The sequence below is a fragment of the Papio anubis genome, chromosome 1 (genome assembly GCF_008728515.1).
Source record: "Papio anubis isolate 15944 chromosome 1, Panubis1.0, whole genome shotgun sequence".
NCBI lineage: Eukaryota > Metazoa > Chordata > Mammalia > Primates > Cercopithecidae > Papio > Papio anubis.
The window spans coordinates 92,795,232-92,812,111 of record NC_044976.1 but is presented as its reverse complement, the minus strand read 5'-3'; the positions used below and the strand labels follow the sequence as shown (position 1 = coordinate 92,812,111).

Here is a 16,880-nt window from a genome sequence, read left to right as displayed (position 1 = left end):
CCGCACCTGGCCCTCCACTTTTTTTTAAAAACAACAACAACAACAACAAATATGCGGTGTGGTGATCATCTCATTTAATCTTTACTTAGGCAGGTGTGATGGTTAATACTGTCAGCTTGATTAGACTGAAGGTTACAAAGTATTGTTCCTGGGAGTGTCTGTGAGGGTGTTGCCAAAAGAGATTAACATTTGAATCAGTGGGCTGGGGAAAGCAGATCCACCCTTAATCTGGTGGGCACAATCTAATCAGCTGCCAGCGAATATAAAGCAGGCAGAAAAATGAACAAGAGACTGGCCCAGCCTCCCAGCCTACATCTTTGTCCCATTCTGGATGCTTCCTGCCCTTGAACATTGGACTTCAGGTTCTTCAGTTTTGGGACTTGGACTGGCTCTCCTTCCTCCTCAGCTTGCGGACATCCTATTGTAGGACCTTGTGATTGTGTAAGTTAATACTTAAGCTCTCCATATATGTGTGTGTGTGTGTGTCTGTGTGTGTGTGTGTGTCTGTCCTATTCTGTCCCTCTAGAGAACCCTAATACAGATTTTGGTATTGGGAGTGGTTCTAGAGGAACAGAATATTAAGGATGGAGTTCTTTCATTGGTTTGGGGTTTCTGGAGTTGGCTGCTTAATATTTAGACCCCAAAATGCTAAGGACTCTCCTTCTAATAGTATGGAGAACACTGATAGTCCTTGGTGTGAACTGTTTAGAGAGTTATGCAAAATAAATGCATTTGACACTCCTGATTCATTACTCATGAGAGTCAAGGAGTTTAGTGACTCTATGCATAATACCTTTCACCATATGTGGAGAACCAAGAAACATAATGAAGCTGGTTGGTTGTTCCTCTGTTCAGTGGACAAAGTGATGAAAGAAAATTATGAACTCAGAGATTCTGTCTCCCAGCTTTAGAAACAGATACTGAGCCTCAAATCTGCTAAGATTGCCCTGAGTGAGAATCTTACCTCCTGAAGAGCAAGAGCTGAAATTGTGGAAAAACAGACACAAGCTCTTATCATGTGAGTGGCTGACTTGTAACAAAAGATGCATGCACCAGGTGTCTACTGTTAAAGTGAGGGCATTTACTGGAAAAGAATAGGACCCTGAAACTTGGAATGGGGTTGTGTGGGAGGATCCTGATGATACTAGGGACACTGAGTTGTGGAATAGATTTGCCAGATCAGAACCTGCGTCTTTGAAGAGCCCTGTAATTGCTGTAATTGCTCTTCTCTGTATGTCAGATCTAATGATGGGGACTGCAATCACTCAACTACAAAATTTAAATATAGTGGGAATAATTGGATCCTGGGGTGGCGGGGGCCAAGTGGTGACACTCAACCATCAAAGGCAGGGTGGGCATAGTTACCGTAATGGATAGCAGAGGCAAAGCGGCAATCAGAATAGTCTGACTCGTCTAGAGCTCTGGCCTTAGCTAATTAATCATGGTGTTCCTAGAAATGAAATGGATAGGAAGGCTACTGCATTCCTACTTAATTTATACAAGCAGAAAATTTCTAGGTTGAATGGACAAAAGATTAATTTGAATTATAAAAACAGAGAATCACAGCCCCTCAATCAATTTCCAGACTTCAGTCAGCTTACAGACCCAGAACCCCTTGAATGAAGGGGAGGCCATGTCCCATTGAGGAAGGACACCACTACATTACTGACAATTGATGCAGTGACTCTTTCTCCCATCCTTCCCCAAAGAGATCTCCCACCTTTTACCAGGATAACTGCACTGGGGAAAAGGAAATGATCAGACATTTAGGGGACTAGTGGACTGTCAGCTCTGAGCTGACACTGATTCCAGGAGACCCAAAATGTATTGTGGTCCGCCAGTTAAAGTAGGGGCTTATGGAGATCAGATGGAGTTTTAGCTCAGGTCTGACTTACAGTGGGTCCAGCGGGTCCCCAGACTCATCCTGTGGTCATTTCCCTAGTGCTAGAATGCACAGTTGGCATAGATATTCTTAGCAACTGGCAGAACCCCCACGTTGGCTCCCTCACTGGTAGGGTGAGGGATATTATAGTGGGAAAGGCCAAATGGAAGCCATTACAGCTGCCTCTACCTAGAAAAATCAAAAACAATATTGCATCCCTGGAGGGACTGCAGAGATTAGTGCCACCATCAAGAACTTGAAAGATGTAGGGGTGGTGATTCCCACCAAATCCCCGTTCAACTTTCTCATTTGGCCTGTGCAGAAGACAGGTGGTTCTTGGAGAATGAGAGTGGTAAGCTTAACCAAGTGATGACTCCAATTGCAGTTGCCGTACCAGATGTGGTTTGATTGCTTGAGGAAATTAACACATCTCCTGGTACCTGGTATGCAGCCATTGAAGTGACAAGTACCTTTTTCTCCATTCCTATCCATAAGGCCCATCAGAAGCAATTTGCCTTCAGCTGGCAAAGCTAGCAATATACCTTTACTGTCCTACCTCAGGGGTATATCAGTGCTCAGGCTTTGTGTCAGAATGTTATTCAGAGAGAGCTTGATTGCTTTTTGCTTCCGCAAGATATCACACTGGCCCATTACATTGATGACATTATGCTGATTGGATCCAGTGAGCAAGAAGTAGCAAACACACTGGATTTATTGGTAGGACATTTGTGTGCCAGAGAATGCAAAATAAATCTGACTAAAATTAAGGGAACTTCTATCTCAGTAAAATTTCTAGGGGTCCAGTGGTGTGGGGCCTGTTGAGATATTACTTCTAAGATGAAGGATAAGTTGCTGCATTTGGCCCCTCCTACAACCAAGAAAAAGGCGCAATGCTTAGTGGGCCTATTTGGATTTTAAAGGCAACACATTCCTCATTTGAGTGTATTACTCTGGCCCATTTATCGAGTGACCCGAAATGCTGCCAGTTTTTAGTGGGATCCAGAAGAGAAGAAGGCTCTGCAACAGGTCCAGGCTGCTGTGGAAGCTGCTTTCCCACTTGGGCCATATGACCCAGCAGATCCAGTGGTGCTTGAGGTGTCAGTGGCAGATAGGGATGCGTCTTGGAGCCTTTGGCAGGCCGCCATAGGTGAATCACAGCAGAGGCCTCTAGGATTTTGGAGCAAGGCCCTGCCATCTTCTGAAGATAACTACACTCCATTTGAGAGACAACTCTTGGCCTGTTATTGGGCTTTGGTGGAAACTGAATGTTTGACTATGGGTCATCAAGTCACCATGCGACCTGAACTGCCTATCATGAACTGGGAGCTTTCTGATCCCTCAACCCCTAAAGTGGGTCATGCATAGCAGCATTCCATCATCTAATGGAGGTGGTATATCCGTGATCAGGCTCGAGCAGGTCCTGAAGGCACAAGTAAGTTACATGAGGAAGTGGCTGAGATGCCCATGGTCTCTACTGCTGCCACCCTGCCTGCTCTACCCCAGCCTGCACTGATGGCCTCATAGGGAGTTCCCTATGGTGAGTTGACAGAGGAAGAGAAGACTAGGGTCTGGTTCACAGATGGTTCTGCACAATATGCAGGCACCTCCCCAAAGTGGACAGCTGCAGCACTACAGCCCCTTTCTAGGACATCCCTGAAGGACAGCAGTGAAGGGAAATCTTCCCAGTGGGCAGAACTTCCAGCAATACACCTGGTTGTGCATTTTGCATGAAGGAAAAATGGCCAAATGTGTGATTATATACTGATTAATAGGCTGTAACCAATGGTTTGGCTGGATGATCAGGGACTTGGAAGAAGTTAATCTCAAAAGAGATTAACATTTGAGTCAGTGGAAGAAGCATGATTGGAAAGAAATGGAAGAAGCATGATTGGAAAATTGGCGACAAATTTGAGGAAGAGGAGCGTGGATGGACCTCTCTGGCCAAAAACCGTGAAGATATTTGTATCCCATGTGAGTGCTCACCAACGGGTGACCTCAGCAAACGTGGATTTTAATAATCAAGTGGATAGAATGACCCATTCTGTGGATACCACTCAGTATCTTTCCCCGGCCAACCCTCTCATCGCCCAATGGGCCCATGAACAAAGTGGCCATGGTGGCAGGGATGGAGGTTACGCCTGGGCTCAGCAACATGGACTTCCACTCGCCAAGGCTGACCTGGCTGTGGCCACTACTGAGTGCCCAATTTGCCAGCAGCAGAGACCAACACTGAGCCCTCGGTGATCAGCCCCATTCCTTGGGGTGATCAGCAAGCTACCCGGTGGCAGGTTGATTTATTGGATCTCTTCCATCATGGAAAGGGAAGAGGTTTGTCCTCACAGGAATAGACACCTACTCCAGATATGGGTTTGCCTATTCTACATGCAGTACTCTGCCAAGACAACTATCTATGAACTCATGGAATGCCTTACCCACCATCATGGTATTCCACACAGCATTGCCTCTGACCAAGACACTCACTTCACAGCTAAAGAAGTGTGGCAGTGGGCTCAGCCCCATGGAATTCACTGGTCTTACCATGTTCCCCATTATCCTGAAGCAGCTGGGTTGATAGAGGGGTGGAATGACCTTTTGAAGTCACAATTACAATGCCAACTAGGTGACAGTACTTTGCAGGGCTCGGGCAAAGGTCTCCAGAAGGCCGTGTATGCTCTGAATCAGCATCCAATATATGGTACTGTTTCTCCCATAGCCAGGATTCACGGGTCCAGGAATCAAGGGGCAGAAGTGGAAGTGGCACCTCTCACCATCACCCCTAGTGATCCACTAGCAAAATTCTTGCTTCCTTTTCCCACGACATTACATTCTGCTGGCCTAGAGGCCTTAGTTCCAAAGGAAGGAATGCTACCACCAGAAGACACAACAATTCCATTAAACTGGAAGTTAAGATTGCCACCTGGACACTTTGGGTTCCTCCTACCTTTAAGTCAACAGGCTAAGAAAGGAGTTACAGTGTTGGCTGGGGTGATTACCCAGACTATCAAGATGAAATCAGTCTACTACTCCACAACAGAGGTAAGAGTATGCGTGAAACACAGATCATTAGGGCATCTATTAGTATTACCATGCTCTGTGATTAAGATCAATAGGAAACTACAACAGCCCAATCTAGGCAGGACTACAAATGGCTCAGACCCCTCAGGAATGAAGGTTTGGGTCACTCCACCAGGAAAAAAACCACGACCTGCTGAGGTGCTTGCTGAAGGCAAAGGGAATACAGAATGGGTAGTAGAAAAAGATAGTCATCGGCTATGACCACGTGACCAGCTAAAGAACAGGGGCTGTAATTGTCATGAGTATTTCCTCCTTTTGCTAAAAACATGTTGGTGAATGTATACACTTGCACTAAGAAAGTATCTTTATTTTGGCCAGGCGCGGTGGCTCACGCCTGTGATCCCAGCACTTTGGGAGGCTGAGGCGGGCGGATCACTAGGTCAGGAGATGGAGACCATCCTGGCTAACACGGCAAAACCCTGTCTCTCCTAAAAATACAAAAAAAAATTAGCCAGGCGTGGTGGCCGGCTCCTGTAGTCCCAGCCACTTGGGAGGCTGAGGCAGGGGAATGGCGTGAACCCGGGAAGCGGTGCTTGCAGTGAGCCGAGATGGCGCCACTGCACTCCAGCTGGGCGACAGAGATTCTGTCTCAAAAAAAAAAAAAAAGAATAAAAGAAGAAAAATACCTTTTCCTTTATCATGTGACATAAGATTTATTGACTTCATGTCAGCATTTAAGCATTGTTAACTTTATGTAATAGTATTTGGGTTGGGGACTGGTGCATTTCCGGTTGAACGAAGGATAGTTGCATTATGTTAGGTGTAATTATGAACTTGTTATTGTCTTTATTTGAAGATTATGTATGATCTCAGGAGTTGTGTATGGGTTCAAGTTGACAAGCAGCAGACTTGTGATGGTTAATACGAGTGTCAACTTGATGGGATTGAAGGACACCAAGTATTGATCCTGGGTGTGTCTGTGAGGGTGTTGCCAAAGGAGATTAACATTTGAGTCAGTGGGCTGGGAAAGGCAGACCCACCCTTAATCTAGGTGGGCACAATCTAATCAGCTGCCAGCGAATATAAAGCTGGCAGAAAAATGTGAAAAGGAGAGACTGGCCTAGCCTGCCAACCTACATCTTTGTCCTGTGCTGGATGCTTCCTGCCCTCGAACATCAGACTCCAAGTTCCTCAGTTTTGGGACTCGGACTGGCTCTCCTTGCTCCTCAGCTTGCAGACATCCTATTGTGGGACCTTGTGATTGTGCAAGTTAATATTTAATGAACTCCCCTAATATCCTATTAGTTCTGTCCCTCTAGAGAACCCTGACTAATACAGCAGGTATTCTTAACTGCCTTTTTCAGACAAGCAAATAGACTTCAAAGAGGTTAAATAACTTACTACAGGTTATAGACCTAACAAGAAAGGGTGATAAGACTTCAACTCAGGTGTCTTTATTATCAATTCTGTATCATTTCTAAATTCCTTCATCTTCATTTTTAGGCCAGAGCTGCTATAAATCATATACTTTCAGATTGTATTTTTTCATTCTAGTTGCAAGGAAATCGAAGTTTAGGGTTATCACATCCCAACTCCAATGTCATTTTTAGAGTGTATGTATAAAAGTTTATTCATTTAATTAAAACCTTTGTGTCTAAAGTTGCTGAAGTTGTTCTGGGTTGCAGTGAGTTTTGTAGGTTCAGTTTTGTTAATGAGAGAACAACACAGCAGATGACAGAATTAACAAGTCCACCCCTCCACCCTCTGTCCCAGAAGAACAGTTTAGAAAACAGTGCTGTGATGGAGAGCTGTTGAAGACATAAGCGTATGGAATAGAGCTTGAAGGAGATCACTTAGCTTCTACTCATAATCAGGAAAAGGGTCAGCAATCCAGGTGAGAAATAGGCCCTCCATTAAGCCACCCTCTGTGGGGATGATGACCTAAATTCCAGTTTATTTTTAGAAACACAATTGACAGGGATTAGTGACTCACTGTGAATGTGGAGTTGGGAAGGATAGAAAAAGGGATGCTTCCTGTGGAAACCTGAGGACAAATAGCTTAAGTGAAAACAAGGATTCCTGGCTTCCTTGCTCCTTTGGACAGAAGGAGGTTAAGGTTGGCAGTTTTCATCTTAGTGTTCTAGAAGGAAGCCATTTATGATTAGGACTGTTTTTAAATACACTATCTTCTGATGTGGTGAATTCCCTCAAAACTGGGAAGCGTTAAGTCAAAATCTAAGTAACCATCTACCATGATTATTATTAGGTAGGAAACTGAGATAGATGGTCTGTACAGTCCTTTCAAGTTCTGAGCCTGAGTCTATGCCTTTGAATTTAAAATGAAAGAGATGTTTCTAGGTGCTGAAAATCTGAAATCACTGCATTAAGCAATTGCAGTATTTTTGTTATGTCACTGTTATGAATGTCAGCAAGGAAGCATTTAAACCCCATTACCTAGGAGACCTCTCTAGAGTGCTGGGGGGAAAAATAATTCTATCAAAGTAAAAATATCCTTCAGAAATTAAGGTGAAATATAGATGTTTTCAGACAGAAAGGAGAATTAGTTAGCAGCCTTACACTAATTGAAATTCTGGTGGGAGGTCATTAGATAGAAGGAAAATAATCCCAGATGGAAATACAGAAATGAAGAAAAGGATGAATGCAAAATTAGCCAGGCATTGTGGTGCATGCCTGTAATCCCAGCTACTTGGGAGGCTGAGGCAGGAGAATCGCTTGAAGCTGGGAGGCGAAGGTTGCGGTGAACCAAGATCATGTCAGTGCACTTCAGCCTGGGCAAAAAACAGAAAGAAAGAAAAGAATGAAGAGCTCTAGAAAAGGTAAATATAATGAACATCAACTGTTACAAAACAATACTAATACTGAGAAGTGTAAAATTTATGCAAAACTAAAATACATGACAGCCATAATGGAAAAGGCAAAAAGCTGGAGTTAAAGTGTTATGAAGTTCTAGCGCTGTCAAGAAAGTGGTAAAAGCAATAATTTGTATTAAAAATACCAAGATGTGTTTTGTAACATCAAAAAGAAGTTAAAAGAGGGGAAAATAGAATACTGGGGTAATTCAAAGAAAGGCAAGATTGAAGAAAAAAGGTAAATGAAACAGTGGGTTACATAGAAAGTAAATAGTAGGATGGTAGATATAAACCTGCTTAAATTAGTAATCACGTTAAATGAAAATTGACCAAACATTCTGAGTATTAACCTACTGTCGTTGCACTAGGAAAAAAATAAAATCTATCTACATCCTGTCCCGAAGAGACACGCCTTAAATAAAGGTGCACAGGAAGTGCAAGGATGGAAAAGGACACAACTTGCAACCAATGAAAAAACTGGTATAGCCATACTAATGTCAGATAACACAGATTTTAAGTCAAGGAGGATTACTGGAGATAAAGAGAGATATTCCATAATGATAAAGAAGTCAATCAACAAAGAAGATTTCAAAATTCAAAATAAGATCATTTCAAAATATATAAGGCAAAAATAGACAGCTAACAGGAAAAATGGACAAATCCATAATCATAAGGGTTACTTTAACACACCTCTGAACAGAAAAAAATAAAAATCAAACAAAAAAACAAAAAATAAAAATCAAGACCGCAGTTAACAACCTTAACCTAACTAACACACAGAGAACACTGTCAACCATGACAAAATTCGTATTTCATTTAAGCTCATATTTAAATTTTACCAAAGTTGACATAAGCAGTCCATACAGAAGGCCTCAAAACATTTCAGAGGGTTGAAATTATTCAAAATATGCTCTCTGACCTTAGGGAAATTATACTAGAAATCAATAACAAAAGATAACTAGAAAATCCTCAACTGCCTGGAGATTAAACAGAACACACTTCTAAATGATCTGTGGATCAAAGAAGAAATAACAAACACTAGAAGATATTTCAAACTGACCAGTAGCGATGATGTGCCATATTAAAAATTGACTGCAGCTGAAGCAATGCCTGGAGAGAGATTCTTAGCCTTCACTACATGTCTTGGAAGGTTGAAAGGTTAAAATCAATTAAACTTTATCTTGAGAAGCAAGAAGAGAGGCTGGGCAAGGTGGCTTATGCCTGTAATCCCAACACTTTGGGAGGCCGAGATGGGTGGATCGCCTGAGGCATAAAGATTGGAAAAGAAGAAATAAGAGACCAGCCTGGCCAACATGGTGAAACCCGGAAACCAGTAAAACCAAACAAAATTAAAGAAAAATAATAAAGCTAAGGACTGATTCTTTGAAAAGGTTAAGAAAATTGATAAACCCCCAGTAAAACTAATCAATAAAAGAAGAGGAAAAATAACATCATGAATGAAAAAAATATTGCTAGAGACTACAAACATTGAAAGATATGATGATATAATGAACAACTTAACACAATTTGAAAATTTGAATAAGAACAAAATTAAGGACAAAATAAACTGACAAAAAATCTGGAGAGTCCCCATGTACTAGTGGAAATCGAATCAGTTATTTAAGACATTTCCGCAAGCAAAATGTAAAGCCTCACCAGTGAATCCTTTCAAACATTTAAGGAAGACATTACCCCAATCTTATGCAAGTTCTTCTAGAAAATAAAAAAAAGAGAATACTTCCAAACTCTGTAAGTTCATCCTCACCTTGATGCCAAAACCTGACAAAGACATCACAATATACAGAAAAGCAACTCTCAGTATATCAAAAGAATTAATTGTACATATATTACTACCAAGTGAGGTTACTTCTTTGTGTGTGCAAAAGTAGTTTAACATTTGAAAAGTCAATCAACATAATTTACCACATTAATTTTCTTAAAGGGAGAAAAGCATAGCTATCTCAATAAATAAATGCAAATTTTAAAAAAGATTTTATAAAATTCAACAGATACATACGATTTTTAAAAATACTCTTAGCAAACTGTAAGCTATGACTTCCCTAAACTGATAGAGATACACTCTTCTGCAGACTACTTAGTGGTAAAATATTTAAAGGTTTGGCCCTGAGATTGGGAATCACACAAGAATATCTACAGTTACAAACTCTATTCAACATTGTACTAGAGATTCTAGCCATAAAATAAGGCGAGAAAAAGAAATGAAAGGCATAAAGATTGGAAAAGAAGACATAAAATAATCATTGTTTGCAAATGATGTAATTATTACAGGGAAAATTAAAAAGCATTTATAACCTATTAGAATTCGAATTGGAGATGAATTTAGAAAAAAAAAACTGCTTAAAATTCAGTATTCACAAGTCACTTACATATTAACACCAAACAGGAAATGGAATTTATGAAATGATATTATTTAAAATAACATCAAAACATCAAATACTTAGGAAATCTAAGGACAGCTGTATAGAGATGTACATCTGAAATACACAAAATATTTTTGGCATAAATTAAATAACCAAACAGAAGAATATATCATTTTTGTGGACTGAAAGGTTCAGTATTATAAAGATGGCAGTTGTCTCCCAAGTTGATATATACATACAACCAAGTCTTATTTATTCTTGTTAAGTACTTTACAAATGTGCTTTGAGGCACTTTGATGTAGTCTGTCTCATGATCCTCAAAAAGGCAGAGTAGATGTTTTGAACTCTCTTTTAGTGGGTTCAAAGACTTGCCATACAGCTAGTAAGAGAAGGTAGCACCCAAATTATATATCTTTGTTGTAAGTTACTTTTTACTTTGACATTCTTTATTTTTCACTTTATTATTATTATTATTATTATTTTGAGACAGAGTCTCACTCTGTCGCTCAGGCTAGAGTGCAGTGGTGTGATCTCAGCTCAATGCAACCCCTGCCTCCCGGGTTCAAACGATTCTCATGCCTCAGCCTCCCGTGTAGGGTTACAGGCATGCGCCACCATATTCAGCTAATTTTTGTATTTTTAGTAGAGACAGGGTTTCACCATGTTGGCCAGGCTGGTCTGAAACTCCTGACCTCAGGTGATCCACCTCAGGTCTCCCAAAGTGTTGGGATTACAGGCGTGAACTACCGTGCCCAGCCTCTTTTTCACTTTATGCCACAGACTATTCCAGTCCTATTCTACCTGGCTACATCCTTTCCTCATAGGATCCTTCCTCAAAGGATCCCAGAGATCCCTTGGGGAACACACTGTTGGATTTAACTCACCTCAAAATCCAAGTATTTAAAAAAAAAACTATGCATGCTACATATTATGGAAATTTATTCATTTAAATAAATGCCTTGAATTTAAAGTTAGAAAAAATTTTCCACCCAGCATTGGAGTTTGCAGACTGATTGTCAGACTTTGTTGCCTGCTTCAAAACTAGCACCATTCAAGGGACACTCTGGAGATGTGAGATTAAATATTTAACTGAATATTGTAATTAGTTTTGTAACAACAAAGTGGTTCTAGCTGGCTCCAGAAATTAATGCCTAATCTGGAGAAAGGCCTACATTATTTTGGGATCTTGTAAGACTTCATGTGATAAAGACAAAAGTTTTCTAGCATGAAGGAGTTGAGTGGGTTGTGTAAGTTACACATTCTTTTGGTTACCCATTGAATAAGTCTTTTCTTTCCTCACCACTTTCCTCTCTTTTAAGTTACGTATGATGCTGAAGAGGGATTTTTTTTTTTTTTTTAAAGCTCATAAGCTTATTTGGGCTAAGCTTTTATCAGATAAGGCTCCTCATAAAATAATGTGTCCAGCACTGTTCAGAGCTTCCCCAGTGTTACCAACCTCCCTTGGAATTACACTGAAGTTGTCATTGGTCGGATTACATTTGAAGTATAATCTGTAATAATTAAATGTGTAATTTAAGAAGAATGTAGACATATACCAGTTGGCAGTGATGATGGAGCACTGAGAACTTATTCAAGAAATGTTGAGGAACTATAATTAACAAAATTTTAGTGACCTATTGTGAATGTAGAATTGGGACGGTGAGGCTGGAGTTGGACAAGGTAGGGAAGGGCCAGAACCTGTAAACTAAGTTACATGATGAATAGGTGAAGACTGGAGGTTCCTCTCCTGGAAAAGAGGAAACTGGGGACATGACGGCTGTCCTCAAATACTGCAAGCAAATAGGAATTAAAATTACACTATTTATTTGCTCCTTTGGGAAAAAGATATGATCAAAAGCTAAGATTAATGGAGAGGCACATTTCTGCTTTATATAAAGAACTCATTTTACAATTAGAATAGTTCAAAATGGAACACATGATCTTGTGATCTATCAGTCATTAGGGACACACTCAAAGCAAAAACTACGTGACCACTGTCTTAGTCTGTTCTTGCTGCTATAACAAAATACCACGGCCTGGATAACTTATAGACAACAGAAATTTATGTATGACAGTTCTGGAGGCTGAGAAATCCAAGATCAAGGCACCAGCAGATTGGGCGTTTGGAAAGGGCTTGTTCTCTGCTTCCAAGATGGCGCCTTGCTGTTGTGTCCTCACATGGCAGAAGGGTGAATGCTATGTCCTCACATGGTCAAAGGCGGAAGGACGAAAGGGGCTGATTGCTGTGTGAAACCTCTTCTATAAGGGCATTAATCTTATTCGTGGGGATGATGATGCCCTCATGACCTAATCACCTTCTAAAGGCCCCACCTCTTAATACTATCACTTTGGTGATTAACTTTCAACATATGAATTTTGGAGAGACACATTCAGACCATAGAAACCACCTTTAAGCATATTGTGAAAAAAAAATCTTTTTGGGGAAAGGAAGTAAAAAAAAAAACCTCATTCCCAGCTGGGCTGCATTCAAACATGCTTTGACACACAAGTGTCCTTTGCTGAAATAGCTTACATCCTGTGACCTCAACTCCCTGCCAGGATCACTGGGCTGTTGTTCTTGGCTTCCAGTCTCCTATCTTGTTAGAAACAGAAATGTGATATTACTATTGGGTTGTTATATTCAAAGATTTTTGTGTCTTACATAAAGTTATGGGTTGCACTGAATACATTTATTTATAACTTAATTCAACAAACATTTAATGACAACTTACTATGTCCCATCACTATACCAGATAATAGACACGAAATAGCAATTAAAAAACACTCCCTGTCCTTGTACAGCATAGAACATAACACTATCAGAAGCTGGCAGTTAGTGAGTGAGTGCTCTCAGAGAGTTCTATTATCAGATTTATTTGGAAAAGTCAGATTTGGTTAAATACCATTTTTTCCCAAGAATGAATAGCAGAATTTCCCTGTATAAAAAGCCCAAGATTAGAAGCCAATTTTAAATTAAAGCTAAAATAGTATGACTTATATTATTCTGAAAATGTTGTCATTCCCCATTTCCAAAATAATACAATGAATAATCAGAAGAGCTGTATCCATTATTTTCTTTTAGGAGACTTTAATACAAAACTACTGTGAACTTCACCTAAAATATATCTTCTGCTGCTGGTCTAGATCTGAGTGTCCAGTACAGCTGCCAGAAGCCACAGGTGACTATTTATGTTAAATGAGTTAACATTATATACAATTTAAAGTTTAGTTCCTCCGTTGCACTAGCGATATTCCAAGTGCTCCATAGCCACATGTGGCTGGTGGCTTCCATATTTGACAGTGCAGCTATAGAACATTTCCATCATGGCAGGAAGTTCTGTTGGGCAGTACTGATTGAAAGAGGGCCCATCACATCCAGAAGCTGGTCCTACAGCTGGGGAGCAACAACAAAAAGTATTTGATAAAGTTTAATGCCCATTCATGATTTAAAAACAACAACAAAACAAACAAACAAACAAAAAAAAACTCCTAGCAGTTTGTGAACAGAAGGGGATGTCCTTAAACCAGAAGATGACTTTCTCACTGAACCACTTGAGTCAGAGCATCTCATGATATCTTAGGAAGATAGTGTAACTTAGAAAATGGCCACTTTGCTGTGTATATACCAAAGGCATCATAATGATTTAAAAATATCCCAACAGTTGTGTACAAATATGGGTTGACAATGTGTTAATCAAATGTTACGAATACAAGTATAAGCATAACCGGCAAGGCGGTGGCTCGTGCCTGTAATCCCAGCACTTTGGGAGGCTGAGGTGGGTGGATCACCTGAGGTCGGGAGTTCAAGACCAGCCTGACCAACATGGTGAAACCCCATTTCTACAAAAATACAGAAAATTAGCCGGACATGGTGGTGTGTGCCTGTAGTCCCAGCTACTTGGGAGACTGAGGCAGGAGAATCACTTGAACCTGGGAGGTGGAGGTTGCAGTGAGCCGACATCACGCCACTGCACTCCAGCCTGGTGACAGAGCAAGACTCCGTCTCTAAAAACAACCAGCAAAACAAGTTTATCTGATGTATATTGGCATAGTCCTAAAAGAACAGACTATAAATTCTGCCATGAAGCAAAGTCAAGTAAAGGATATGTTGTATAAAGTTAAAATTCTTTTGAACTTCTGGCTCAACAGTTAAGTATATTGGTCTGAGTGCTCACAAGGGGCTGAACTAGACTTCTGAAATTCAGGAGCCTTATTTGACAGTGGCCTGCCTTCAGCTCATCATGTGCACATATGTGTATGTGTGTTTTTTACTTTATTAACTGTAGCCATTTTATTCACTGTTTTTTTCTGTATGGTAATTTTTCTAGTTGTAGGAATTCTTAGGTACTGGTGAAAAAGGCTACACTGCCACTGCAGTTCTACATACTAGTAGAGCTAAATTCCAATTTACATTTCAAAACAGAGCCCTGTATGTTATCTTTGATCTACAATCTAGTATCAGTAATCACAAGGTCTAAAAATAATGGCAACTAAAAATCAGTCACTTCCTACTTGCTCTATGCTGGACATTATGCAATGTGTTTCATTCCATTTTTCTTATTTCCTTTGTATAATAACTCTGGTATCTAAAATAGTATTAGCCCCATTCAACACATAGTCCAACAACCTGAGCTAAGTTGCCCAAATAATATGCCCAAATCATGCCCAATTGTTCAATCAGGTTTGAACCCAGTCTGATTTCTATATCTGTACTTCTTTCGCTGTCCCATGATCTAGGACTCCTGATTAGGAATCATAATAATAAATGCCATTTTCTAGTGTTTATTACATACAAGATAATTCTAAGCATTTTTCTCAGTAGGTCATTTAAACCACACAGATACACATAGGATTCTTTTTTCACAGATGAAGACACATGGGGCAGTGGGATTGCCTAGCCCAGTGCAGAAGTGGCAGGCAGGGCTGAGCCAGGACCTGGGCAACTAGGCTTCAGAGTCTGTGCTCTTCTCCATTACGCTCTAAGTTTTTCCCTCAGAAATTCAAGAATATACGTTGGTGTTTATAGTCCAACTGCAAGGAACTGGGTCACTTAGAATGCTCTACAAATATATGGAGGACTTGGGAAAGCAAATCAAAATAGCCTTGGAACCCAGGGAAGAGAGGCCAGCAGTCCCAGGCATGGAAGAAGGTTAGGTGAGACAACAACCAAAAAGTGACTCTGGTGGGCCGTGGTGCTCAGGACCAGCTGCAGCTCAAAGTCAGGACGGTGGCAAGGCACAGAATTGTTGGATGTTTTTCAGCAGTGAACAGGAAGGCAGGAGAGTGGAGGGCTGGAACATTCCTGGAACTGGAATTTTTTAGGGTAGACACAGCAAAAAATCATAGAGTTTGAGGAACTAGGGTTCTGGGTGACAAAACGTGGACCATGGGTTCAGACTAGAGAAGAAAGAAAATCTGGGAGCAGGCCGGGTGCAGGTGGCTCACGCCTGGAATCCCAATACTTTCGGAGGCCAAGGCAGGTGGATCATCTGAGGTCGGGAGTTTGAGACCAGCCTGACCAACATGGGGAAACCCTGTCTCTACTAAAAATACAAAATTAGCCAGGCGTGGTGGCACATGCCTGTAATGCCAGCTACTGAGGAGGCTGAGGCAGGAGAATCATTTGAACCTGGGAGGTGGAGGTTGTGGTGAGCTGAGATTGAGCCATTGAACTCCAGCCTAGGCAACAAGAGTGAAACTCTGTCTCAAAAAAAAAAGAAAAGAAAAGAAAAGAAAATCTGGGAGCAGATGGGAAAAAAATGGCACTTTTAAACTTATTCAGCCTTCATTTGACAGAATGGATATTATGCTTTATTAGTTGATTAGTTAAGGAGAGCATCTAAGTCGTCTAATATGATATGCTCTCACTGGGTTGAGTATAACTGAAAAGCAGATTGAGTGAGTTGGCAAAATCCTTGGGATTCAGGGCACAGTTACATCTGGTTGGTGTGTAAATTAGTGTCACGTTTCTGAGGTTAATTTTCCAATGTCTGCCTACTGAAATCCTGATAGTCCTTTGACTCAGCTACTTCACCTCTTTGAATTTATCTTATGGAAATGCTCAAGTTTTCATGAACATATCTTCAAAGAAGCAAGTTTTAAAAGACTAACCATGTTTGAAGTTATTATGCTAATCTAAATACACGCAACCATATATATATACAAAGTGTACTCTTTTTTCCTCATGTCACAGGGGCAATGTGCTGATGTTGTAACAAGGTTTGAGGGAGGCACATTTTACACATGAGCCTGACACCCCAATCATCATGCTTATGAACTACAAGAGGTCTTCAAAGAGTACCTTTAATATAACTTTAGAGATCTGTACCTCTGTCGAAAAGTCAACAGGTTTTTTTTTCTGCTAAGCAGAAGGAAGTATTCACCAATGCGTATGTATCTTTTAGACTGAGAATAATTTGTTTAAAAAAGTATATAACCCGGCTGGGCGCGGTGGCTCACGCCTGTAATCCCAGCACTTTGGGAGGCCAAGGTGGGTGGATCACGAGGTCAGGAGATCAAGACCATCCTGGCTAACATGGTGAAACCCTGTCTCTACTAAAAATGCAAAAAAAATTAGCCGGGCGTGGTGGCGGGCGCCTGTAGTCCCAGCTACTCGGGTGGCTGAGGCAGAATAGCGTGAATCTGGGAGGCGGAGCTTGCAGTGAGACGAGATTGCACCACTGCACTCCAGTCTGGCCGACAAAGTGAGACTCCGTCTCAAAAAATAAAAAT

The 16,880-nt window shown here is 40.9% G+C and overlaps 1 non-coding gene across 1 annotated transcript; it reads right to left on the bottom strand.

Annotated features, from left to right (window-relative positions):
- Nucleotides 1–16,333: 16,333 nt before the first annotated feature.
- On the bottom strand, nt 16,334–16,437 carry LOC116272464. The gene has a single exon (XR_004181144.1). It is a non-coding gene; the product is annotated as a small nucleolar RNA U13 (small nucleolar RNA).
- Nucleotides 16,438–16,880: the final 443 nt, after the last annotated feature.